At 43.6% G+C, this 27,433-nt stretch overlaps 1 protein-coding gene across 1 annotated transcript in view; it reads left to right on the top strand.

Annotated features, from left to right (window-relative positions):
• Positions 1-27,433, top strand: part of LOC126354579 (facilitated trehalose transporter Tret1) — a 205,198-nt gene that overhangs the window by 46,066 nt on the left and 131,699 nt on the right. The window contains exon 2 of the mRNA XM_050004325.1: positions 9,917-10,072. The gene's annotated coding sequence lies outside the window, so the exon portion shown is untranslated. The remainder of the gene's footprint in view (positions 1-9,916; positions 10,073-27,433) is intronic.

Raw genomic sequence — 27,433 nt, 5'->3', positions numbered from 1 at the left:
GTCACAAAAATATTTCGCATACGAAAACTATGGTTATTTCTATTCTACCAATGAACCAACGTCCACCACCTGCTTCACCTGCCACTGAACCTGTACAATCATTACATTTCATTTTCGTACAAATTGTTACACCCAGGTATTTTCGTTAGTTGACTCAGTGATATTGTAGACACAGGATACTACGTCTTTTCGATTAATAAAATCTTTATGTCTTGATAAGTGTGACCAATCCAGTGTATGAATATGGAAAACGGTATTTGCTATTAACGAGATTATCCCGTATAGACGTACCTAGATACTGTTATAGCTGAAGCGTTCTTCTCACCGCACATTATTGAGAATAAAGTACGTTTTGCGTGTGGTGTATTGTTTCGCTGCTGAAAAATTACATACTGTCTCTAAAAGTAGAGGACACCTGACATCCAGGCTCTGAGAAATAAAGGAGTGTGCAACATATCTGTCCGTGAACTTTATTAAATACGAGGTATGTGAGGAAAGTAGTGAGACTGACCACAGTGTGACCGATCTGCCAACGCTGTGTTGTTCTATTTGTGTAAATCGTTGTGTTCATCCCTTTCAGATGCTCAGTCCGAGTTTCAACTCCGCACGGCTATCACGTGATTTTTGAGACCGCCATCAGTGAAGTTTTGTTTTTGTTGTGTGTTACGAATGTGGAGCAGCTGAATTTAGAGCACGTTATGCCATCAAGTTTGTTTTAAGCTTAGGGAATCCGCAAGAGCGACCTTTGAAAAGTTGAAACAGGCCTGAGGAGAACATTCCTTATCGAGTTTTTCGGTGGCACAAATCATTTTGGAAGGCCGAGGACACGTTGTAGATGAACCTCGCTCAGTGGGACCATAAACTTAGGCCATCAAGTTCGTTTTAAGCTTAGGGAATGCGCAAGAACGACTTTCGAAAAGCTGAAACAGGCCTAAGGAGAACATTCCTTATCGAGTTTTTCGCTGGCACAAATCATTTTGGAAGGCCGAGAACACGTTGTAGCTGAACCTTGCTCAGTGGGACCTTAAACTTCGAAAACTGACGAAAACGTCGAATGTGTGCGTTCTTTTGTGAGAGCAGACCGAAATTACAATAGGTAGGATAGGCGATCTATTTAACTTAAACAGTTTCACTGTACACCACATTTTGACCGGAGAAAGATTTCTGCCACGTGAATGCTGCATCATAACAATGCCCCATGTCAAATGGCCTCTTTGACCTCAAAGACATTGTTGTTCCACAGTCCGGTATTCACCTGATCTGACTCCTCTTGACTTTTTTCTTTCCCGATATCGAAAACCGTCTTACAAAGATTTCATCTTGGGACTCTGGAGAACATTCAAAAGAATGCGACCGACTTGTTCAAGGCTCTACCAGTAGAAGCTTCAAATGCGACTACCAAGACCGAGAGCCACGACTCTACCGGTATATCGCTGCCGAAGGGAACTGCTTTGAAGGGGAGAGTATAGTTGAAAAAGTAAAATCTTTGGTAGATAAAAAAAGTCAGTCTCGTTATTTTTCTTACATACCTCGTATCTTCTGCTCATATTTGAAACACGGAAATTTTGTTGACACGTACGGCGTATGAAAAGTCGTAGTCGTACGATAATTCTCTGTGAAACTCTGATTTAAGCGGTCAGAATCGCACTCACCGACTAACAACTTGCATCTGGTCTACCTAATGGCTACGATTTACTCGTAGATTAAAAGATTACTTGCCGAATCATCTTGTGTCAAGTTACCTGCTCTAGGTTTTACTCCGTAAAATACAAGTTTCTTGTTCCTATTGCAGTAGCACCGATTATTTACGCAGCCCACAGCCTCCAACAGAGATCTCACGTCTGACGAGAACTGATGTATTGTATGGACGTTTAAAGCAACTTAACCACACTGGAACTGTGTATCTTTGCTAAGCTCTGTTCCTTGGCTTTCGAAGCGTTTTCGATACAGTTCCACGCTGTCTGGACAAAGCAATGCGTACGGAATATTGGACCAACTTTGTGATTTCGTTCCTAGCAAATGGAGCATCGCTTATTAGAGAAATTACACAATATGGTGAAAAATCTTCTGATGTAAAAGCAGCTGAGGGGCAAGGGAGAATTATGGGATCATTGTTGGACCATTACGTTTCACAAAGTAAACGACCTAACAGGTAACATCCGAAGCTCAGTGATTGTTCGAGAATGTTGCTGTTGCACATAGAGAAGTCGCAACGCTAGAAATTGTAGCGGATCGCAAGAAGATGTGCAGAGCATGGACGCTTGGCAGTTGACTCCCAGCATAAACGAATGTAGAATGTTACACAAAAGAGGCAGAAAATTCCATTGTTGTTGTTGTTCTGGTCTTCAGTCCTGAGACGAGTTTGATGCAGCTCTCCATACTACTCTGTCTTGTGCAAGCTTCTTCATCTCCCAGTAACTACATCCTTCTGAATCTGCTTAGTGTATTCATCTCTTGATCTCCCTCTACGATTTTTACCCTCCACCCTGCCCACCAATACTAAATTGGTGATCCCTTTGATGCCTCAGAACATGTCCTACCAACAGATCCCTTCTTCTAGTCAATTTGTGCCTCTTCTCCCCAATTCTATTCAATACCTCCTCATTAGTTATCTACCCATCTAATTTTCAGCATTCTTTTGTAGCACCACATTTCGAAAGCTTCTATTCTCTTCTTGTCCAAAATATTTATCGTCCATGTTTCACTTCCATACATGGCTAAACTCCACACAAATACTTTCAGAAACGACTTCCTGACATTTAAATCTATACCCGATGTTAACAAATTTTTCTTCTTCAGAAACGCTTTCCTTGCCATCGCCAGTCTACATTTTATATCCTCATAACTTCGACCATTATCAATTATTTTGCTCCCCACATAACAAAACTCCTTTACTACTTCAAGTGTCTTATTTCCTAATATAATTCCCTCAGCGTCACCCGACTTAATTCGACTACATTCCATGACCCTCGTTTTGCTTTTGTTGCTGTTCATCTTATACCCTCCTTTCAAGACACTGTCCATTCCGATCAACTGCTCTTCCAAGTCCTTCGCTGTCTCTGACAGAATTACAGTGTCATCGGCGAACTTCAAAGCTTTTATTTCTTCTCCATGGATTTTAATACCTACTCCAAATTTTTCTTTTGTTTCCTTTACTGCTTGCTCAATATACAGATTGAATAGCATCGCGATAGGCTACAACCCTGTCTCACTCCCTTCCCAACCATGCTTCCCTTTCACGTCCCTCGACTTTTGTAACTGCCATCTGGTTTCTGTGCAAATTGTTAATAGCCTTTCGCTGCCTGTATTTTACCCCTGCCATCTTCAGAATTTGGAAGAGAGTATTTCAGTCAAAATTGTCAAAAGCTTTCACTAAGTCTACAAATGCTAGGAACGTGGGTTTGCCTTTCCTTAATCTTTCTTCTAAGATAAATCGTAGGGTCAGTATTGCCTCACGTGTTCCAACATTTCTACGGGTTTACTATATAATTGCGGAAAAATCGCTGGAAACAACCACACCCATAAGACATCTGCGAGTATGTGTACGGAGCGATTTAAAGTGGGGCGCTATCATAAATCGTAGTAAAGGCAGAGGCCAGACAGAGATTGATCCCTTAGGGAGCGTAGTGCCCAAGACGGAGCTCACAAAACTCTCGTTCGATAATTACGTATTGATTTTCAGGCTGGAATCCTTAGCAGTGAATATAGAGAACATACAAATAATAGTAGCACTTTTCGTCCCGGTTTCTATTAGTAAGCGCGAAAGAGTCATAAAGAAACCCATTCGACTCCAGTGGCAGATATAACAAGAGAGGCGTTGTGCATCGCGGTTTAATGTTGAAATTTTGACAAATTACATCGCTAGAACTGTCAGCCGGTCATGGTGATTCGGAGTCTTCGAATTAAATGTCAAGGTGTTATGAATCACACCATGGGCAACAACTTTTGTTACAGACGAAATGATCTCTGACGATTCCCTGCGACGCTACGCGTCCTTTAATATTCACCTGCCCTGGGGCGACGAGATTTCACCGAAGAAGCAGGGTGTACTGATCAGCCGTACTGCGTGCTACCTCTCTTAGTAAACTTGCAGTGATTTTCAACAAGAAAACAGTAAGAATGAGTGTCTTCAGGTGGAGAAAGATGTTTTAAAAGCAAATCAGAAACTTAAATTTTTCTTAGCCCAGCCACTTTCACACGGAGCAGATGACTGGTAGTCAACACACACTGCATATGTACGTAGCAGTGTGAGTACACCATACGACCTCTCAGGGGCCATAGCCAGTACAAAAGCGCTTTATTTCCATGTTAGAGTTCATGTTCCAATTCTCTTCATACTCACAATAGTCGAGGAAAATATACATAAACAGTGCGTACTAGCATTACATGATAGGTTTTGTTACAATGTTCAAAGTACCGCCTACTTTTGGTTAGAATGTAAGTCTACAGTAAGTTGTAATGCTTAGGCATTGTCTGCAATAAGCCTGTAATGCTTCGGCTCACAGCCAGTGTTTGTTGTTCTATCTGAATGAAGGTAATGTTGACATATGACACTTCATTTCTTGTGTTGACACGCAATTAACTTCGTTGCTCTACTGACATCGAACATGTAGCATCAACTGCTTAGTGTTCCTCTCGAACTTAGTTTGTGGTACAATGCGACGAAAGTGTGCTGAACTGCGGAGTTGGTAGATGCCCATTTGCCGTACGTATGGCCAGATGGTTCGTGGCCCAAATGTATGTATCGGAAGAGATTTCCAGAACGACGGTCCCCCAATAAGAGGAAATATGAAACAACTGATCGTCGTCTTAGGGAGTATGGGACTTAAAGCCCACTATTAGCGGCAGAGAGATGCCTAGAAGGATGAGAACACCTCAATTGGAGGGGAACAACCTTAGAGTCAGCGTAAGACGATTAGCAGTAAGGAAAATGTTGACAACACGAAGTACCAACCGCCCTACAGTACTGGGTGACCTATGAAGCACACAGAGCGTTTCAGCTGTCACTACCTATGAGATTTTATGTAGCCTGCAATTTTACATCTGTCCTTAAAAAAAAAATCACGCTCGAGATTTCTATATTCTGTCTCTCACTGTGCGCAAACTTATTACTACAGAAAAAAATTAACACCACCTTTTTTGTAGGAAATTTAATGTACTCGTAGCTGAATTTTGTACCGCGATACGTTTTCGATAATGGCCGTAGTTTTTGAATTATTCAAGAAAAACGTGCAAAAATGACCTTCAAACCTACTCCCACCCTTAGCCCCCCCCCCCCCCCCCCCTCGGTCAGGGTTTGTGGTAAGTTGTTGATGGCACTCCCTCCTACCACTGTACAAAAATTTGCGGCTGCATGAATTAATTCCCACATTCGACCTGTTTGGTCTTCATTGAGTGGACTTAGTAGTCACCGGCTTAGTCCAGCACTTGCAATTAGTAAAATTGACGGTTTTTGTACATTTTACCTAACAATTAAGTAAATTTTAAGAGCATTAACAATTGCATCGTTGCCGGCCGTGGTGGATGAGTGGTTCTAGGCGCTTCAGTCTGGAACCGCGCAGCTACTACGGTCGCAGGTTCGAACCCTGCCTCGGGCATGGATGTGTGTGATGTGCTTAGGGCCGCGCAGGATTAGCCGAGCGGTCTCTGGCGCTGCAGTCATGGACTGTGCGGCTGGTCCCGGCGGAGTTTCGAGTCCTCCCTCGGGCGTGGGTGTGTGTGTTTGTCTTTAGGATAATTTAGGTTAAGTAGTGTGTAAGGTTAGGGACTGATGACCTTAGCAGTTAAGTCCCATGACATTTCACACACATTTGAAAGTTTTTTTGATGCCCTTGGGTTAGTTAGGTTTAAGCAGTTCTAAGTCTAGGGGACTGATGACCTCAGATGTTGAGTCCTACAGTGCTTAGAGCCATTTGAGCCAATTACATCGTTGCATTCGTCAGGCCTTCTGACTACGAAACAATTGTGGCTGTAAGGGTTAAGTTGGATCGAACTGTCAACATAATTAGTTTAGCGTAACTTTTACAAAACTAGTTTCCCTTTTATTACCCTCAGTGGCGCATTTAAATAAGTAATGTTAACGAAGTCGCCGACTATGATGGTGGCGTAACAGGTCAATCACTAGAAACCGAAAAAGGTCGAATATCGGGAACAGTTCGTGTAGTTGGAAATTTTTGTGCAGTGGCAGGAGAGAGGGCCACAAACATCATACTAGCAATTCTGACCGATGAGGAGTGAGTGTTGAGTGTGAGGGTAGAGATGCGTTTGGTCACTTTTGTACTTTTTCTTGATAAATCGGAAACTGTGGCGCATCCCAGTACAAAATTTATCTACAATTAATTTCCTACAAGAAGGCCGCGCTAACTTCTTTTCTTTGGGCTAATAGCTTACGCGTAGCTTGGGAGAGAATATAAATATGTTGCGCGCCAGGTATAACACTGAGAGTTGCATTAAACGAAGACGGTGGGTGAAGCTGAGTCACCCTGTCTGTAGGAGCAGAAGTTAGCTTGGGAGGGTGCCGAAACGGTTTCTGATAAGCAGTAGTGCCTCTAGTTTCTCCCCGCACATCAAGAGAGGAATTCGAAGGCGGGTAATCCTCATGATAGCAGGAAGTCTATGACGGAAGCCGCGCACCGCTGGCCACCGTGCCGCGTCCCTTGTCCTACTCAGCCACGCGCGACCTTAATTGGTATGCTAGAACTCTGCGGCAGGAACGCCTCCTGCGCGTCGCTATCATAGGAATTCCTTTCTGCTGACACTGGCCTCGGTCGGCAGATGACAGGGGGGTTACTTCCTCGGCAACCAGCGGCCGCCAACCCTTAGTCACGGCTATCGCAATCCTTGGCTGCCAAAGCTCTCTGCGCGCCACCGAGTACGGCAGACACGCAGCTATTCTGGCAATCTCTACACTGCAGAACTCCCAGGAAATCACAAAAAATTGGAATAATGACGTCACCAACTTATTGCTGACGAAATGTGTGACAAAAATCACCCCGGCCGGGATGGCCGAGCGGTTCTAGGAGCTACAGTCTGTAACCGCGCGACCGCTACGGTAGCAGGTTCGAATCCCGCCTCGAGCATGGATGTGTGTGATGTCCTTAGGTTAGTTAGATTTAAGGAGTTGTAAGTTCTGGGAGACTGATGACCTGAGATGTTAAGTCCCATAGTAATGTGAAATGAATCTAACATCGTGCCAGAGATAAAGAAAATATGGAAAGCTGCTGATTTAGGTGACCTTGACAAAAATTATGTAGTGGTGGTCGGTAAATGGAAACGATACCATGGATGTTCTGAGACTCTTTCGATGTTCTACTACAGCCATCAATATATGTCGATCTTGACGACTGACGTCATACCTTTCAGTACACTACAACGTACTTAGATTTGCTCATAAAGTTATATATCGTTGACTTGTAAGTTTTTATAGCAAAACGAGTGGTAGTCTATGGTGTAACCGTCAGTAGAGTATACTTCTAGGAAAGATGTATCATCACAAATTCCATGGCAGCAAACGCCTCACTCACGACAAACTAAACGTGCACTGGTGTGCGAAACTTAAAATGAAAGTAACCTTCGCATGATGTGTCACTGCTAAGTTACAAAACTAGATGAAACTCCGATCATGCATACAAAGAACTGCTACAACATAATACAGAAGATAAGTGAAACAAAAACGCAGTAAGACGAAGAGAAATGACATTTTCATTCAAAGGTAATAATTGACGCAAAGTCACTGTGATTCATCATGACACCCTAGACACCACAAAAGGCAGGACAAGGTTCTTAACACGATGAGTGAACACCACGGACGGTAGCGTGTGCTCTGCGAACTCCTCTCATGATGGCCACAAGATTGATGCGGCGTTCCGTCTCCCCACAAGCGCGGTTTGTCGTTGGTGATGCGGGATTGTGGACGTGCTGCAGTACATCTTCCCAGTGCGTACCACAAGTGCTGATGGGACTAAGTTGGGGGAACGGGCAGGCCAATCCGTTCGCCGAAGATCCTCTCGTTCCATGAGCATCTCCACCTGCTCTGCAGGTGCGGTCGCCCACTGTCAACCATAACAACGGACGCACATATGGAAGGAGACCAATTTCCTAAAAATGTAGACCACATGAGTGTTCCCACCTCTCGCCATATGTGACATTATTGTGACACTGTACCGCTCCCCCTTTACGTCTTTTCAGGTGTGAATTCGAGCCTGACTTCATTTTCATGTAGAATTACAATGTGACACCGCACCAAAGACCGCAGGTTCAAAAATGGTTCAAATGGCTCTGAGCACTATGGGACTTCACTTCTAAGGTCATCAGTCCCCTAGAACATAGAACTACTTAAACCCAACCAACCTAAGGACATCACACATATCCAGACTGTAGCGCCCAGACTGTAGCGCCTAGAACCGCACGACCATCCGGCCGGCAAAGAGCGCAGGTGGATCAGCTCTTGAAAAGAGAGAATAACCAGCGAATGGACTGACCTTCCCACTCCCCCAACTTAAACCCCATCGAGCACGTATAGAACGCGTTGAGGAGCTATACAGATGTGCCCAAGGATCCTGACCAAACAATGATATCGTAGTGCCGCATTAAAAATACATTTTTAATATCCATTCAAGTACTGATACGCAACTTACTTCATCTACAGTTTAGAAGATATAGTTTTGTTGACGGTTCTGCTAATATGCCACAATTGGAAACAAACTCCAAATCAAAATTTTGTTTTATTGTGAGAGTATCGGAAATGAAAACTATCAACAATGACAGTTTTTTTAATTAGTAACTGTCACAATCGTCATCTGTTAGCTGTTTTTGTTGTGGTCTTCAGTCCTGAGACTGGTTTGATGCAGCTCTCCATGCTACTCTATCCTGTGCAAGCTGCTTCATCTCCCAGTACGTACTGCAGCCTATATCCTTCTGAATCTGCTTAGTGTACTCATCTCTTGGTCTCCGTCTACCATTTTTACCCTCCACGCTGCCCTCCAATATTAAATTGGTGATCCCTTGATGCCTCAGAATAAGTCCTACCTTCTAGTAAAGTTGTGCCACAAACTCCTCTTCTCCCCAATTGTATTCAATACCTGCTGATTAGTTATGTGATCTACCCATCGAATCTTCAGCATTCTTCTCTAGCACCACATTTCGAAAGCTTCTATTCACTTCTTGTCCAAGCTATTTATCGTCCATGTTTCACTTCCATACATGACCACTTTCCATACAAATACTTTCAGAAACGACTTTCTGACACTTAAATCTATACTCGATATTAACAAATTTCTGTTCTTCACAAACGCTTTCTTTTCCATTGCCAGTCTACATTTTATATCCCCTCTACTTCGACCATCATCAGTTATTTTGCTCCCCAAATTGCAAAACTCCTTTACTACTTTAAGTGTCTCATTTCTTAATCTAATTCCCTCAGCATCACCCGATTTAATTCGACTACATTCCATTATCCTCGTTTTGATTTTGTTGATGTTCATCTTATACCCTCCTTTCAAGACACTGACCATTCCGTTGATCTGTTATCTTACTATAAATACACTCGTATATGCCTCATTATATGAATCTCTCTTTAACTTAATTGAATGTATTCAAAAATTATAAATAATAAAAATATTAAACATAAAAATGTTTTAGAGGCAAACAGCTCACTAAGGAGGTCATTGAAATGAATAATGGTTCACGCGTTAGTTTTCTCAATGAGTGTACCGTCTTGTGCAAGTGCAGTGAAATTTATCTTGTTTGTTGACGCACAAGTTCATAATTGCCCAGAGTTTGTCAGCCTGCTGATATATTGAACAGGTTCTTGTTATAAAAAATATCAGAGATAGTGGACAAGACTGTTGCACCTCGTTTAAACTCTGTATGTAACACCTACAACGTATCTGATGGAAACTTCCTCAATCAACTGCAGGTTCACCCGAGGCGAGAACATCACGCAGGCCGCTATCGGGCGACAGCTTCGCATTTGGGAGATTCCCCGCAACGCCTACGTGCGCAGAAGCACGTAATCTTCCGTTACCGGTGACTCTCCAAACCCTTCTGTCTCCTAGGACAGCAACAAGTGTCGGTAAGCAAATTTCAATCGTCGCACATCAGCTTCTATTTTCTTATGCTTACCGTCATATTCTTCTTCCTTCATTCTATAAAAGATTCAGCTGTACTTAATTCCATCTTTTTTCGTTCTTACTCTACTGTAGTCTCCGTGGAACGATATGTCATTGCATGCATGCCATTGTCAGTTGAAGAGAATTCTAATTTTAGGTATTATAGTGTGTCTTATCAATAAATAATTCCATACGAGTCTGTCAGTCGTTTAATGAAAACTGTAATGATTTCATTTAGAGACTGTAATGAGCGGAGACTTCGATAATAACATCGACCATCAGTTGCTACAACTAACAAAATGTTTGTTGGATTATGACCGCATTCTCAAGAATCAATGAAATGACAATGAGCAGTAGTGATACTTTCGTCTGAAGGCTTTTGTGATTCATACGGTATGTTACTTTCAGCGGAGTGTGATGGTATTTTAATTGTTATTGACTGTTTTTCATAGAAAGACAAGCGCCCAGCAGTTCACACAACATGTACTTATGTCTCTCGATATACCCTTCACAAATTCTGTAAAAATGAGGTATGCCATCTGATGAACTTTACCGTGAGATCAAAATATCATAGTAAAAATCTTACAACTAATGGTATGTACAGGGATGGTCATAACAACAATGTATAGGCTTTTAGAGGCAGGAACTATAGTTTTTTAAGTGCGGAAATAATAATAGTATGGTAAGAAAGGTGTGGCACTGTTAACCATGGTACACGAATTGCAGATGGAAACCAAGGTTCGAATACAGTAAGTAGATTCATAAATGGTTGTTGCAGTAGTGATAGAGAGATGAAGAGTCTTGTACAGGAGACTACACAGAGAGCTGCATCAAACCAGCTAGAACACGAGTACTACATTACATGCTTTAAGTTACTTGGAGGAACAGCTTTAGAAAGAAGACAAGGTTTTACAATAGCCTGGATGACGAGGTCCTCAGAGACAAAGCCCAAATTCGTTTTGGCAAAGAATAAGTACAGTTGTATCTCGGTCAGTTGTACAGAATAAAAGAAGTGTACTGCGAGGAAATCTTTTACACTGGAGTTCTGAAGTTCATTCACTTTTCCCATTTCTGGAATACGCAGGGTACTGGGAGTGCAATAATTTTTATTGGTGATTGGGAACAGTGCACTGAACAACATTACGTAAGTATTTACTTCATCTGCAGACTAATAATTATAGCTGTTAGGAGTAGTACCTCCCAGTACATGTGGCAAGAGCAAGGCATTAATTGTTATTTTCCCCTGGGCAGAAAGGCAGGTTTTGAAGTCTGGACACAAGTATTGTACGGACAGGCATAGTCTAATAGTCGTACAGTTACGATCGTGCAGAAAGCACCAGGTAGAAAATTAGGAGTTTCGCTTCAGTTGTACTAATATTTATTTAAACCATGACCGGTTTCGAGATTTTAAAATCCAGTTGCCATGTGTATGAAATTATAGTATTTGGTAAAACATAACATACGGTCGGGCCAATCGTACAAGAATTCCAATCATTGCACGCTAGAAAAGCCAACCACTATTCTCTGGAGGGCAACGTCGAGGTGGCCCTCTACACAGTGGTGATTGGTCTTTCTAGCGTGCACCGGTCGTGGTTTAAACAAGTATTAGTATAACTGAAGCGGATCTCTCTAAATTAGTTTTCATGTCTCTCAGTTACGGATGTCCTACGTACCAAATCTTGTGTAATTTATGAGGGTTGGTCGAGAAGTAAAGTCCGACAGGTCCCGAAATGGAAACAACAGTAAAAATTGTATGAATCTTTGCACAATGGGCAATGTTTCTAGCATGCCTGTTAATTGCGTCACGCCCCTCTCTTCAGTTCTGACAAGCGAAACTCTCCATCGTCTCCCCCATCCCACCACCCCCTCCACCATTAGATTTAGCGGTAAGATGGCCCCGTGTATATCCCGTCAAAAACTGAACACAGACCAAACATGGAAGATGATCCACTGAACTGTGAAAAAAGAAGCAAAATAGATACTGTAAACAGTCCAGGTTCAAGAACATCGAGCTAATTTGAATAGCCTCAGCTTCGTGATTACGTGTTCACGGTGTTCGACTGCGAACAGAGAGATCCATGTTCAAATCTCCCCCGTGTTCCCTTTTTTTTAAAAAAAAATTATGAACTGTCCGTCCGGTCATTGACGTGTCTCTTCGCTGCATTCAAATTTGCGTATGTGTTGTGGTGTACCGTCTATTTGCAACAGCGAGGTACAAGGGAGGAACCTCCAGACGTACGTACTTCCTATTTGTTCTACACAAGTACCATATGTTATTACTTGTACTTTCCGTTTTGGAAGCTTTGACTCTTGAATTCCTTTGTTGCAACATAGTTCACACCAGTTTATTTGTTGCTTTCATTTCTGTAAGAGATCTATGCGGCATCTCCCCTGCTCTCACTATTCATCACATTTACTTGCGACAGTAATATATACCACATGACACATATCTATAACCAATGTGTAGTATGATAACTACCAAGACTACAGAAGGAGAACAGACACGTCAATGACCGGGCGGGAAGTTTATAATCTTGAGAAACAGGAAAAAAAAGTGACGCGTGGGAGATCTGAACACGGATACCTTCCTTCGTAGTCCAACACGATAACAACACAACCACGAAGCGGTGGCTCTTCAAATTCGCTAGATGTTGCACATCTTGAGGTAGGACTATTCACAGTTACTATTTTGCCTCTTTATTCACAATTCAGTAAATCTTCTTCATGTTTTCATATTTGACCTGTGATCAGTTTCTGATGGGCTATCCACTGGGGCCAGAATGAGATTTTCACTCTGCAGCGGAGTGTGCGCTGATATGAAACTTCCTGGCAGATTAAAACTGTGTGCCGGACCGAGACTCGAACTCGGGACCTTTGCCTGTCGCGGGCAAGTGCTCTACCAACTGAGCTACCCAAGCACAACTGACGCCCCGTCCTCACAGCTCTACTTCTGCCAGTACCTCGTCTCCTACCTTCCAAACTTTACAGAAGCTCTCCTGCGAACTTTGCAGAACTAGCACTCCTCAAAGCACTCAAATCCACTGGGGCGCTTTACCGCTAAATCTGAAATAGGTGCCCTGGGGCCCTAGCCTTGTGAGTAAACAGTGAGCACGTAAAGATGCCTAGAACAGTAAGTAATGTCTCCCGCCAAGTATGGGTGCCCGCTGCGAGGTTTCGCATGATATCTTGCAACCCCTACATTTCCTTCTCCATGACAGTCCTTGACCGCATACTGTAGAGGCAATGAGTACGTCCCTGCATTTTTCTCTATGGGAAGTGTTTGATCACCCACCATACAGCCCATATTGGGCTCCCTACGATGTTCGCCGCTGCTGACATGTACCGCTGGCTGTGAACACAACATTTTGGCACAGACAACGAACTGCAGGCCGGCGTGGAGAAGTGGCGGAAGGCACAGGAGGCTGCCTTCTATAACGAGGTATTGGAAAGTTGGTAACGCAACGACAGATGTCTACGTCGTAACCGTGACTGTGCAGAGAAGTAGCTGGAACGTGTAGCAAACTGTTGCAAATAAAATATTTTTGATTTTCACTGTCGTTTCCATTTCGCGAACGATCGGAACTTACTTTCCGAACAGCCCACGAGTGTGTCGTGTTTGCAAGTAGGCTGTTAGACTCAGAGAAATAATACCAACTAACACACTGAAGCGAGTACATATAAATTAAAAATTTAACTGCAGAACTAGGAACACTTTTATATGTAGTGGCTGCTCTCTGATAGCCTATGAATGTTATTTCGTGTTATGAGCAAAAAATCCGATCGGGCACTACAAGTTCTGCGATTGAGTCGAGTTTCAAACACTTTTACAGTGGCCTATACGAAGTTAGCCAGCTGACGTCGCAAGTCGCGTCACTCTGCGTAAGCTAGTTGCAGTCGTAACTCTAAAACAATTTGAGTGCGCCCGTAATGTTTTACTAACGTCAGCGATATGCCAGCGTTGCTCTCCGGCGCAACGCTACAGAGCAGGATTGGAGGTGTTCCAGCTGCGAGGCCCTGAATTTACATTTTAAAAGCCGAAGTGATTAAAGTTCTCACAGCGTCACAGACAGAGCCGTAACAGCGATGTCCGACATTTCCCTTATACTGGATGTAACGAAATCAATGGTGTCATTGTTGATGACACCATATACGTATCGTGGAACAGCGTCATAAGCGAAATGTTGTGGTGCACGAAACCCATTTTATGGAGATTAAGATCGTGTAACAATTATTACTGTTCTAGAATAACTACTGCTCTTACTGCGCAAGCAGATGAATTCAAAATCTGGTATTTTTTTACTCAGTCGTATAATCTCAGGTCGAGATCGTTCGTAATGTAACTTTTTTTCGTCGGTCTTCTGACTTGTTTGATGTCGCCTATCACGACCACCACTCTTGTGCCAATCCTTTCCACTCAGAACAACACTTCTACCAAACATCCTCAATTTTTGTTTGTATATATTCAGAATCCGTCTTCCCCTCTATTCTTATTCTCTGTGGTTCCCTGTAGTACCGTGGAAGTTATTAACTGCTTCTTCGTGTATCTACTACCGACCTGTCGCTTCTTTGTTTGGCTTTTGAACATATTCTTTTTTTGGTGGAAAATACCGGCATTTCTTGGCACTCCATTTAATTTTCAGTATCGGTTTGTGGCACTCTTCGGTTCGCCTCTTTTCCAGTTTTCTCACAGTCCGTGTCTCACTTCCATACAGTGTTGTACTTCACACGTTTGTGCGAGGGGGGGGGGGGGGGGGTTGTCGTAGTCAGTGTTGGTCTGCTTTTCTTCTTCTCCTGGCCCGTCATACGTTCTTCCACTTCCAGCGCGGGAGAATTCCTTCGGCCGCCACGTTGACGTTAAGTTTGTCGCTAATCTTATATCTGTTAATCTTCAGTAATTTCGATTTTCTTTTGTTTACTCTCAATCTATGCTTCATGCCCAGCAGGTCCTGAAATTCTCCGTCACTTTCAAAGAGAACAGCAACATCATCAACGAACATTATCACTGATATCCTTTCACTCTGGATTTTAATCCCAACTCTGAATACTTAGATTTATTTCATTGCATCTTTCGACATACTTTGATGATAATGTTGGAGTTAAGGAGATCAGATGCACGGTCATCAGTGTCCTTACTGAATATCAGCATACACATCTTGTGGTTCGAAAGAGTTTTGTTCTCACAAGCGAAATTTCTGCGGTAATTCCCCGGAAATATATTTGCAGTTTTCTTTATTTTCAGGTTTTTTTTTCATATTCTGTGGCTATGTTCACTAAATGCAGTGGCGTCCAAAAGTTAATGGCGGAAGTAACTCTCTCTTGATGTGTCGCTGCCAAGTAACACAGCTCGATCAAACTTTGACCATACATAGAAAGGACTGTTACAGTACAGGAGGTAACTGAAAGAAATACGCAGTTAGACGAACAGAAAAGATACTTTTATTCAACGATATCAATTATACTGAAGTCAGTGCGATTTATTATGGCCCATGAACATTACAAAAGGCGAGACATGGTTTTTAACAGAGTGTGACATCACCACGCACGGCGATTTATTATGTGCTCTGCAACGTACTCAGATGCTGACCACAAGATTGGCGAGGATTTCGTGTGGTACGACAGTCCATTCTTCGACCACTTTCGTTGATAACAGCCGGATGGTACTTGGTGCATGTGGACGTGCCGAATGAAACCCTAAGAAGACGTATATGGGAAAGGAGTACAGCTTCTGAGCGTATCGCTTTAGGTTTAGAGATCAGCACTCCCATGCAAGAGTACACCTCACCACATCATGACATCTGGACCACCCAAACGATTATCTTCGACAATACTGGATGAGAGGTGTGAAGACTTAATGCACCCAGTAACAGCGCCCAACATGAACGGTTTGGTGATCTAGGTGTAACTGTGTGGGTAGACATAATGTTGCATGGGCGAACCGTCCTCTTTTGAATACGGTGCACTCACTGATCAGCGTTAATGTGACACTGTTCTCTTTGCCGATGTGCGTCTTTTCATGGTTGCATTCGGCCATGACATTATTTTTATGGACGACAAAGCGCGACCGCGTTAAAAAGCGTAGTTGAAGTACCTCTTGAAACGAGAGAATATTCGGCCGTTCCCTCCGACTTAAATCCCATCGAGCACATGTGGAATGCGTTGGGGAGACGTATTGCAATGACCATCCGGCAGTTTTCAACCGCATTGGTGGAGAGATGGATCGCCCTTGCCAGCTTTGTTGCCAGCACGGGAGAACGTTGCTGAACATGCAGTCCCATCTGTTTTAATGTCCAGGGGACCGTCATAAATCGCTGTGACTTCAGTGTAATTATTCTCTTCGACTAGAAGAGTCATTTCCGTTCGCCTCATCGTGTATTTTTTTTCAGTTACCTTCTGTGCTACATTGTAGGGGTCCAAATTTTATCGAGCTGCGTTGCCTGACAGTGGCACATCATGTGAAAAGTTAGTTTCGTCCGTAGTTTTACATGTCATTCTGTATGTTTCGTTGCACATGAAACCAACTGATGAGTAACCCCCTCGTGTTAAAGACCACCAATGGTCAGGGAAAGCGTCATTATTACACACTTAAGTATGACATTTGAAATATTTAGCGCACTATTTCAACGAATGGTGGTTGGCTAGTAATTGCACTCACACTTTTCGTAGTTGAGGAAAACCTTACTGATCATGAGTTGACATTCTACGGTTGAATAGTGAAGGAGAAAAGCTGTTAGCTTGCCTTAGGCCCTTTTTTATCAGAACACATCTCAGTTTATCTTTGATTCTCATAACATTTTCGTAACCACAAAAATTTTTAGAATGAAGAAACAGGTCCTTAATCCTTACTTCACACACTTCTGTGAAGTGAAATTCTTGACTCACTGGGTTTGATTGCATCCCAGTGACAACAATTTTTATAATAAATAACCTATTGAATATTTTTACTCGAAAAGTTTTATCACATCTCAAAAGCTTAATTTTTGTAGTTGTGTGAGTCATATAACCGAAACATAAGATCGAACAATTCAAATATCGGAAAAATTGAAGAACATTGCTTTTTGAAAACCATATTTTTTGTCTTTTCATATAAATGGCTAAAATTTAACTGAGTTGCTTAAGATATAGCACTATAATAAAAAATAGTATATTATTGAACAATGAAAAATTATATTTATTCTAGAAAGTAAAAACGGATGACTATCGCGAAAAAGTGAAAATTCTGGCATTATCAAAATAAGCAAAGTTTTTGTCTTGTATATTATAGACTGTAGCAATCAGTCGTCCTTTTTAAATTTTATTATGCGGATCTAGATTTCAGCTAGAAGCTAGCCATTCTCAAAGCACTATTATTTTCGCTTAAAGCACGTAAGTCCCTGTTCATCGGGCTTCACCCACAGTTTATTGAATACTATGCTTTGAGCGAAAATAATAGTGCATTGAGAATGGCTAGCTTCTCGCCGAAATCTAAATCTGCATAATAAAATTTAAAAAGTACGACTAATTGCTGCAGTCTATAATTGACAACTCAACATAACAGTCGCTGAGTGCAACTCCTTTCCGAATGGAAGTTAACCTGATGAAGCAAAGTTTTTATTGTTGAAACATAATATTCATGCAGTTTTGATTAGGAAATAGAATAAACTTGGTCGTAAATACGAAGTGCTCTTTCAAAGTAGCGTCCCCCACTTCAGTTTCATCATCTGTATCCTGTTCCTCTCCTGTACTGTAGGTAGATTCTTCTTCTTCACTTCGTGCATTCTCCTCACCTCTTCGTTCAAAAAACTCTTCACGATTTTAAGCCACTGTCATTCCGCGCATGTACTTCCAGTTCGCACATTATACGGCATATAATTATGTAAATAAAATACTATTTATCATACAAAAAATTACATATGATGAAACATAGAATACTCTCTTTATTTTTCATTATAGTGCAAAATATACGTGAAATAAATTGCACTTAAATTTCAGACATTCGACCTTACTTCAGGATGGGATGTAGGCAATCCCAATCGACTGTAAACGGCTGACGTAGATCGATTGGCGCTTTCAGCGTGATGCCACTGACTCTACAAGTCGTGGTACTGACTCATAACAGGTGGCGCCATAAACTTGTTTGTCTCAAGTTCGCAAACTTATTAACGAACAGTGGTCTTGAGATGTACTACACCTCCCTGTGTAAAAAAAAAAAAAAAAACTGGTTCAAATTAATTTTGGAGTGTTCAGTAATTCATCGACTTACGTCCCCTGAAACTAGCGGTGCGTGGAAGTCTGATGCTGCAGTTCCGACGCTGTTGACGGAATCGGCCGTAATCTCTGTGTTGTGCTGCGGAAAGGGGCGGAGCCGGGAAAACACGAGAGCTTTCCCTGTGGCAGGCGGCGAGTTAATTACGCGCGGCTGCTGGCCGGCGAGCGATACGCTCTCACCGCAGGAGCCGCCGCTGTTTACGCCGAGCAACACACCCAGTGTTATCGACAGTCGTCCACAGCAGCACTGATAACTGCCCCGCACCCTCAAGGTATGGAAGCTGCAGCGCAGTGTTTTGCCTGCCGACACCTGGCGGTGCCCTGTGCGCTCGAAGCGCCTGATTGCTCCTCAAGTGGTTTCGGCACCTTGTTTGTCTCACTCTCTCTCTCTCTCTCTCTCTCTCTCTCTCTCTCTCTCTCTCCCTACAACAACAGAATGCAATATTATGCAATGTTAAAGCAATGGACACATTAACGTGCCTGACTGTTTTGGAGTGACTGCCGATACGAAACTTGGACAACTTTCCGATTACTCCACTCTTCTGTCTCCCGATATTTCTGTACGACGGTCTACAACTGGATCCATTGAAGGCACAAGTCCATCATTATGTATTCTAATTGTGTTTCCCTATTACGTAAATATGAAGTTCAAACACTGTAGTCTCCCAGGACACCTTCACCATGTTGGAGTGGATCCAACTCCCCTCTGTGATAACATCAACACAACGAAATCCGCAAATATTGTTCGCCTGCACAGAATGGCAAAGAAACAAATAAGCATTTTTGTAATGATTACATCGCTTGAGCATGGAATTTCCCCGCAGTCTCTCTCCTAATCAGCTCTCTTGGCACAATCGCGCTATGTAGAGAGATAATTTTTTAAAAGTGTTTCCAGCACGTGGTTTAAATTGCTCTGAGCACTATGGGACTTAACATCTGAGGTCATCAGTCCCCTAGAACTTAGAACTAGTTAAACCTAACTAACCTAAGGACATCACACACATCCATGCCCGAGGCAGAATTCGAACCTGCGACCGTAGCGGTCACACGGTTCCAGACTGAAGCGACTAAAACTGCTCGGCCACAGCGGCCGGCTCCGCACTTGATGCCTTACAACTTTTACTTATCGAAAATTATATTGTTTCAATATCAGTTGCTATGCGAAAAATGTTATTATTGCTACGCGTTTCGATTGTCAAATCATCGTCAGGTATAGGAAGTTTTCAGTAGATACTTACATAAGGTTCAACCACAGTCTATAGAATTTTCATTCGTCCATCTTCGGACAGATCGGAGGCCGCGACATTTTGCTATAATTTTTTTGTAATATAAATGAATCCTTCCGCAGTATTGAAAGGTTTTGTTTTATTTACTGCAGTGCACTATACTGACGCCTCTGAATGCAATAAACACATTTCTGTTGCATCAATATGTAAATGCATAATCTATAATTGCTCTAAAAAAATCACACATTATCCCATTAAACTAAAACAATTGCACTTTCTGTGGGCATCACGAAATCAGCAAACTGGTGAAAACGAAAATTATGGATCAGTGACTATCACTCACTACATTTATAGATACTGTACTAAAATCATTGGTCTCACAAAAGAACTATATTACTAGGAGGGAGAAACGAAAATGAATTTTAGTGCAAACTCTATAAATATGATGTATTGTAGACACTAAGACATAGCGTTCGCATTTTGTTTTTACCACTTGTGTAAAAACTTATTTTACCATTCTGCTACAGCCCGGAGTCGCGCGACCACTACAGTCGCAGGTTCGAATCCTGCCTCGGGCATGGATGTGTGTGATGTTCTTAGTTTAGTTAGGTTTAAGTAGTTCTAAGTTCTAGGGGACTGATGACCTCAGATGTTAAGTCGCATAGTGATCAGAGCCATTTGAACCATTTTGCTTATATCACGGTGCATATAGAAACTGATTTATTTTAATGAAATTAATTTCCGGTCGATTTTAGGAATAATTACAGATAGTTTGGTTTAATGCATTTACAGGTATGACAAAAATGTTCGTTTTATATTCAGGGGTATGAAGTTGCACTGTAGCGCCAAATCACTAAAAAATAAATCAGAACCTTTAAAGCAACTGAAGGATTCATTCATATTACAAAAATTAATACACGCTCTACGCAATTCCAAAAACGCAAACTGAACACCAGAACTCGATACGTAATAGCTAAACTCTGTTCTGTTAGATTCATTGAATCAATAATAAAGTAGCTGGCCTCTAGCCCACCAAACTTCTGAATACCTGTGAAACGCAACAGGTCTTCAGAAACTGGATGCGTCGTGGTATTTTAGAATTACTAATACTATTCCTATTGCCTTCAGTCAACGCCCTCGAGGCTGTATTCCGATTTCCTCCTGGTTCGCAAAGTACATACCGCAACTTACGCCACTAAGGCGTTTTAGCACTGCACATAGATCGAACGTTCTCTTATCTGTTACAAAGCCATGTCGACAACCACTGTTCCCAAGCCCCGCACCGTAAGCAAACAACACCTTTCAGTGTCCAGTCTGACAGACATTAACTGACAATAATAACCAAGCAACAGTTTTGTGCAAAATGCTCTTGCATTTGTATATAGGCTGACATAATTATTATCGCTATTTCCTGAACAGTTCAGCCTACTCAGACTCAGAGCAATTGAAAAAGTCTGTCAAAAACGGAATCACATAGTCCGTAGAATGTGCCGAGCAAAAGAAAGTCCAAGAAGAAAGGTGTTTCACTGACTCTAAAGCTATTCCAGCCACATTAATGTGACCACCCGTCAAAAGCTTGAATAACCACCTTTTGGCCGGCCGGTGTGGCCGAGCGGTTCTAGGCGCTTCAGTCTGGAACCGCGCGACCGCTACGATCGCATTCTCTAATCCTGCCTTGGGCATGGATGTGTGTGATGTCCTTAGGTTAGTTAGGTTTAAGTAGTTCTAAGTTCTAGGGGACTGATGACCTCAGAAGTTAAGTCCCATAGTGCTCAGAGCCATTTGAACCATTTTGAACCACCTTCTGCACAGATGGGAGATGTGGAGGAGGAGAGTCGCTGAGGTCCTGGAAAGTACCGACATGGATGTGGAGCCATGCCAACACCATTACCGTGGCCGGCTCCGCTATATTTCTCGGTTAAGGATCGATGCCACGAATATCTCGACAGAGGTTGTCCAACGGATTCTCGAATGCTTTAAATCAGTGGAGCCTGGTGGCCAAGGGAGTACGGTAAAATCATCTTGGTGCTCTGCAAACCACGCATGTACACTACGAGCTGTGTGACACGTTGCACTGTCTTGATGGCAGATGACATCGTGCCGAGGAACAAAAACAAACTGCTTGTAGGACTGGTCATGGTCCCTGAGGATAGGAGCATGCTTATGTTGATCCATTGTGCCTTCCAGAAAGTGGAGATCTCCCAGAGAATGCCATTCCTCATACCATAACACATGCTGGGATTTGCTTCCATCATGGGTGCATCAGCCGCCTGCTCCATACACAGCAATGTTCGATGAATCTTAGTTGAGGAGACACTGTTGGTAGCTCCGTGGTTCATCTGGGCGGTCAGTTGTCAACAGTTGCACGACTATTCGTCCGTAACCATCTCTGAATCCGTCTTTCACCTCTGTCATCTATGGCTCATGGCGCACCACAGTTGACTTGGCGCCAGTTTTGGGTAGCACCAGTTTGCCATGCACTGTTTACTTTAGCCACAGCAGCAGTTTACAGTCTTAGCCGTTTCGGAATCGTTCCACCCTTGGCCAAAAGAATTCCCTTCTGTTTCCTCTTTACAACAATGACTGCACTGTTCCCCACTTCTTTTTTTCCCTTATTGTGATTTCACTTCCATGCCCCATAAGGGCAGGCGAGGGCTGTCAGCGGCACAAAAAATGGCTCTGAGCATTATGAGACTTATCTTCTGAGGTCATCAGTCGCCTATAACTTAGAACTAATTAAACCTAACTAACCTAAGGATATCACACACATCCATGCCCTAGGCAGGATTCGAACCTGCAACCACAGCAGTCGATCGGTTCCGGACTGCAGCGCCTAGAACCGCATGGCCACTCTGGCCAGCTCAGCGGCACAATCCGCCGCTCTTCAGCCTAGTGACATGACAACTAAAACAAGAATAAAATGTTAGTTACATAAGGCGATAAAAAAAGGGAACATAAAACAGGGTAAGCGGAGAAAATGGAGGTAAAAATACATTGACATGGAGGCGTTCCTGGGGGACAGTTAAAAAAGTCACCAGAAAGTTAAAGAAACACAGTTGGCGATTCTTAAAACACAGAGAAGACACTGGATGCACAAGCACAGGTTAGAAGTCGGCCACAGTATTACAAACGCTCCATAACAACACACTTAAACCCACTTGGAGCACACACAACGAAGAATAAAACTGCCAGGTGGGACCTGCCGAGGGAAACGGCAGAGAGGATGGAAAAGGAGGGGAGAGCAACGGGCAACAGGAGAAACGGTAGGATGAAGAGACTAGGGGCGTCAGCGGGTACACTAAGAGGCAGGAGACACGTGGGGCAGGAGAAGAAGAGGGAAGACAAGGCAGGAGAGAGTGCAGAGACACTGAAAGGGGCACAAGAGAGAGAGGGGAAAGCCGCTCAGGAGGAGGGAGGGGGAGGAGAAGCAGCCATGAGGAGGAGGCAGGAAGGTGGGTTTAGAGTTGGTAGGAAGGGTAGATGTCAGGGCGAAGCTCATCATCCGGGAGGGGTAGATGGTGGATTTTCCCACTTCCCTCCGACACGCCTGATATACCCTCCGCTGCTAGTGATGCCATCTGCCGTCTATGTGTGGTTACTCCACGTTGACGTCGAACATAAGCGGTTGTCACATTAATGTGGGTGGTCCGTTGTACAATCATTATCTGCTGAAAAGTTCAACCTACTCAGACTCAAAGTAACTGCCAAAGTATGAAAATAAACGAGTGACACACCCCATTGAACATGCCGAGCACAAGCAAGTCCAGGAAAAATAATGTTCACTGACACTAAGAACGGCTGAAGCGAAGAGGCGCTAGTGACTTTATTTGCAAGTATATACGTACAATGGGACTGGCCTATTTCTTAATATGTATTTATCCATTTCATCTAAGTGAGCTCACCGTACAAGATATTAGTCATCCCCTTAAAAGTGCACACTGATCGCTTTGCAGAGCTGTAGATGGTGTAGAGGTATAAGGGGTTTTTATGACCTACACTGCTGACGTAAGTCATGGCAGTGGTAGAGGAGCTGGCCTGTGTGTGCCAGCGCAGTAAGAGGGGTCAGCGTGAGGACGTGACAGAATGGCAGAAGACACTACCAAGTTTGGACATGCCCACGACCACACCTCAAATGAAGTTGCCCCATTTGCTGATGTAATGGTTTGGACCCTCCGACGTGTCTTTAAGGAATGGTGCACTAGCAGCAGCCATTTAATGCGGCCTTTGAACAGTGATAGTAAAAAGATCCTACCGTACAAGGACGGGAGACGAGCGAAATGCACAGTCAACGTCAACGGTTTGAAAACCGACGGGAACAGTCGCTAAGAGTTAATGCAGAACTATCTCAACCAGTTTCCGAGCGAAACGGACGTCGGTGCTTTTTGTGGGACTGCTGGAAGCACCGTGGGGCACGCGTTGTTGGATATCCTAATCATTATAGGAGAAGAGACCGTGTAGTACCAATACTACCCAGAGAGCAAGCGACAGTCTGTGACATAGCGTTCGTCGGCTTCCTCATTTCCTAAAACGTCGCCTGATGAAATCCAAGTTCAAGACAAGTTTATGGCCTTTTTTGACACTGAGGGCTTAATATGTCATAAATTTCTACCGAAGGAAGGCGGGGAAGACGATAAACAACATACCATTGACCGTAGCTTGATCTCCGATCGTATTAGTGGCACCTTTAATGATGGAAATATGCAACAATGCTTGACCGCGGTGCTTACAGCGATTCCACAAAAGGTGTTACAACCAGTGCCAGAAGTGTGTTGTAGCTAATGGTGAGAGAAGGGGCCAGTAAAGGTATTTTGGTTGTAACTCTTGTTTCCCTTATTTTCTGAGACCAGTCACCGGAGTTTTCAGAAGCACCTTCTATATTCTGTGTGTATCCATATTTTCAGCGATCTGTTTTTTATTGTGTTATTATGACAAATGCTATTGTGATATGAATCCCTGGGTGAATAAATAAAGAAAAATCAGCGTGATGTCACCTTAGGGTGCTTATTTATAAACTTTGCGAACTGTCGCAGTGGTTCAGGCACTGGACTCTAATTAGGCAGGAGCGAATTTAAATCCCCATCCGCCCTTCCTGATTTATGTTTTCTGTGGTGTTCCTAAATCGGTTGAGGTGGATGTCAGGAGGGTCGTCCAAATAGATAGAAGCAGCAACTAGCAAGAGCTCCTTCTCGAATAACCACGGTATCGACCGCAAGCACAACTCTACCAGCCTTTCTTCCATGAGTTCTGTATGCATTCAAGATTTCTGCGAGTGCTATACTGAAATATTACTAAAGGAGAAAGTTAGACAAGGCAGCTGATTGTCAAGCTGCCACCTGCTACTATCGCGATCTGCTCACACACGCGGACGGTCGGCGCCCTCGCTGATTCCGGTTTCAGCTTCCGGCCGCAAACAAACGAGACGCTGCGTTCCGTTCCGCTAGTGCGTGGGTGGTGGCCGCACAGAACAACCGCTTCGGCTATAGTAGTGAAGTCAAGCAGTGTGCGACACCTGAACCGAAGCCGGATTTCCCGCTGGCGTGTTGCAAAAGCGTGTAGCTACAGCTTCCCACGCCTACATGCGCTGGCACTAAACATCGCATGTGTCTGATTGGGCGTCCTTCTGGCGTACGTTACCTTACTTTCCGACAAAGTGTAGCAGTAATTTTACGTAGATCTTATGAGATTCCGTTCACTTGTGTAACAGTATTCTCTGATTTTTTTAGGATTCTGTACCTCAGTCTGTAAAAACGGAACCTTTATAGGATCACTATGCCGTCCGCGTGTTAAGACCACATGTTCTCAGGGACCGGTAGAACGTCAAGATGAAAATTACGTCCAATACAAAGATCTACAGTCCCTTGGCAGAGTAAAAAATGTAAGCATCTGAGTCAACGCAATCAATATAAACAGGCCACTCACATTAAGCATATCACTACCTCTGGTGCAAGGTGTAATGATCACTCACAGACCGCAGGTGGCAACACTAGCACTGGAGAGTATACAAAGCGTGACGGGGGGACGCGGAAAACAGTGCAATAATATGGTTCAAATGGCTCTAAGGACTGATGTCGTTAGGTTCGTTAGGTTTTAGTAGTTCTAAGTTCTGGGGGATTGATGACCTCAGAAGTTAATATCTGAAGTCATCAGTCCCCTAGACTTAGAACTACTTAAACCAAACTAACCTAAGGAGATCACACACACCCATGCCCAAGGCAGGATTCGAACCTTCTAGCAGCAGCGCAATTCTGGAATGAAGCTCCTAGAACCGCTCGGCCACAGCTACCGGCTGTTGTAATATGGAAACGTCCAAAAGGGTACGTTCATTGCCTTTCGGACTAAGGGTAGGAAAACTTCCAAAACGGCTAAGTTTGTAAACTATTCGAGTTCCGCCATCCTGAAGTATACAGTGGATGGCAAAATGACGCTTTACAAAACCAGCACCGTGGTAACTTCGGTGCACCACACTGCATAGATGACCGGTGTGAAGCAAGGCTGTAGAGATTTCTACGGGCGAATAGACTTGCAACTGTTTAGCAGCTGACCGCCCAGATGATGCACAAAGGCACCAATAATGTCTCCTCAACGAACATTCAGCGAAACGTTGCTGCGTATGGGTCTCCGTAGTAATCGCCTGGTTTCATGTACTCATGCAGACTGCTGTTCATACGCCACGGAGGTTGGAATTTGCACGCCAATACTACAACTAGACGTCCGCTGATTCGATATAGATGGCTTTTTCAGGTGAACCACGTTTTATGCTCAGTCGGACAGAGACCATTTGGCATGTACACCGTGAACACTCTGCATGCACTATGGTCTGGGAAATGTTCTTGTGCAATTTTCTGGGAAATCTCTTTATTCTGGGATGCACAATAGGTCAACACAAGTGTGCTATCTGTCCCTGCGGGCTAAGTTCACCCCAACAAGAAGTTTGTTTTTCCTCAGCACGATGACATCTACCAGCAGGATCAAGCAAAGTGTCACACAGCTCGCAGTGGTGCGTGGTTCGAAGGACACCAGGCCGTGAAACTGCCGAATTTTTAACCCAGTCGAGAATCTGTGGGACCACCTTGGTCAAGCTCTTCCCTCCATGGATCCTCAACCGAGAAATCTAGCTGAGCTGGCCATGGCATTGGAGTCGCCATGCCTCCGCATTCCTGCCGGTACCTTTCCGAACTTCATTGACTTTTCGTGTACGTATCGTAGCGGTCTGCACTGTAAAAGGTGGTTCAAATAGCTCTAAGTACTATGGAACTTAACATCTGAGGTCATCAGTCCCTAAGACTTAGAACTACTTAAACCTAGCTAACCTAATGACATCACACACATCCATACCCGAGGCAGGATTCGAACCTGCGACCGTAGCAGCAGTGCGACACCGGACCGAAGCGCCTAGAACCGCACGGCCACAGTGGCCGGCTGGTTATTCAGGCTTTTGACAGGTAATCCCATTACTTTCACTAGACATTGTACACGGCATTCTGTTGAGATCCCTTTTTTTTCAGGAACAGGTAGCGGAAGCTAGTTGAAATTTATGTCAAAGGGTCTACAGTCCCTTGGCGGACTATCTCGGTACGCCTCAGGGCCGATCCACACTCCACCGAGGAGCAGACACTTCGCATTCATATAGCTGACAACTGAATGGGCTATGGATCCACTTTCTTCAGTGCGAATGCACGAAAAGATGTCCAATCTCCTGTGAGAATCTCTGATTAACGAACAGGAGCATATTGGACAGGGACTGCGTATAGGTGGCGCTCTGCGGAAGTGTGGATTGGCTGTGAGACGTACCGAGACAGTCCGTGCAGTTGCGATAACGCTGTGTCCCGCACGGTGTAGTGGTTAACGCACCTG

Source organism: Schistocerca gregaria, chromosome 3, assembly GCF_023897955.1.
Source record: "Schistocerca gregaria isolate iqSchGreg1 chromosome 3, iqSchGreg1.2, whole genome shotgun sequence".
Taxonomy (NCBI): domain Eukaryota; kingdom Metazoa; phylum Arthropoda; class Insecta; order Orthoptera; family Acrididae; genus Schistocerca; species Schistocerca gregaria.
Note: the sequence above shows the minus strand (reverse complement) of the source record. Positions and strands in the feature narration are given on the sequence as shown.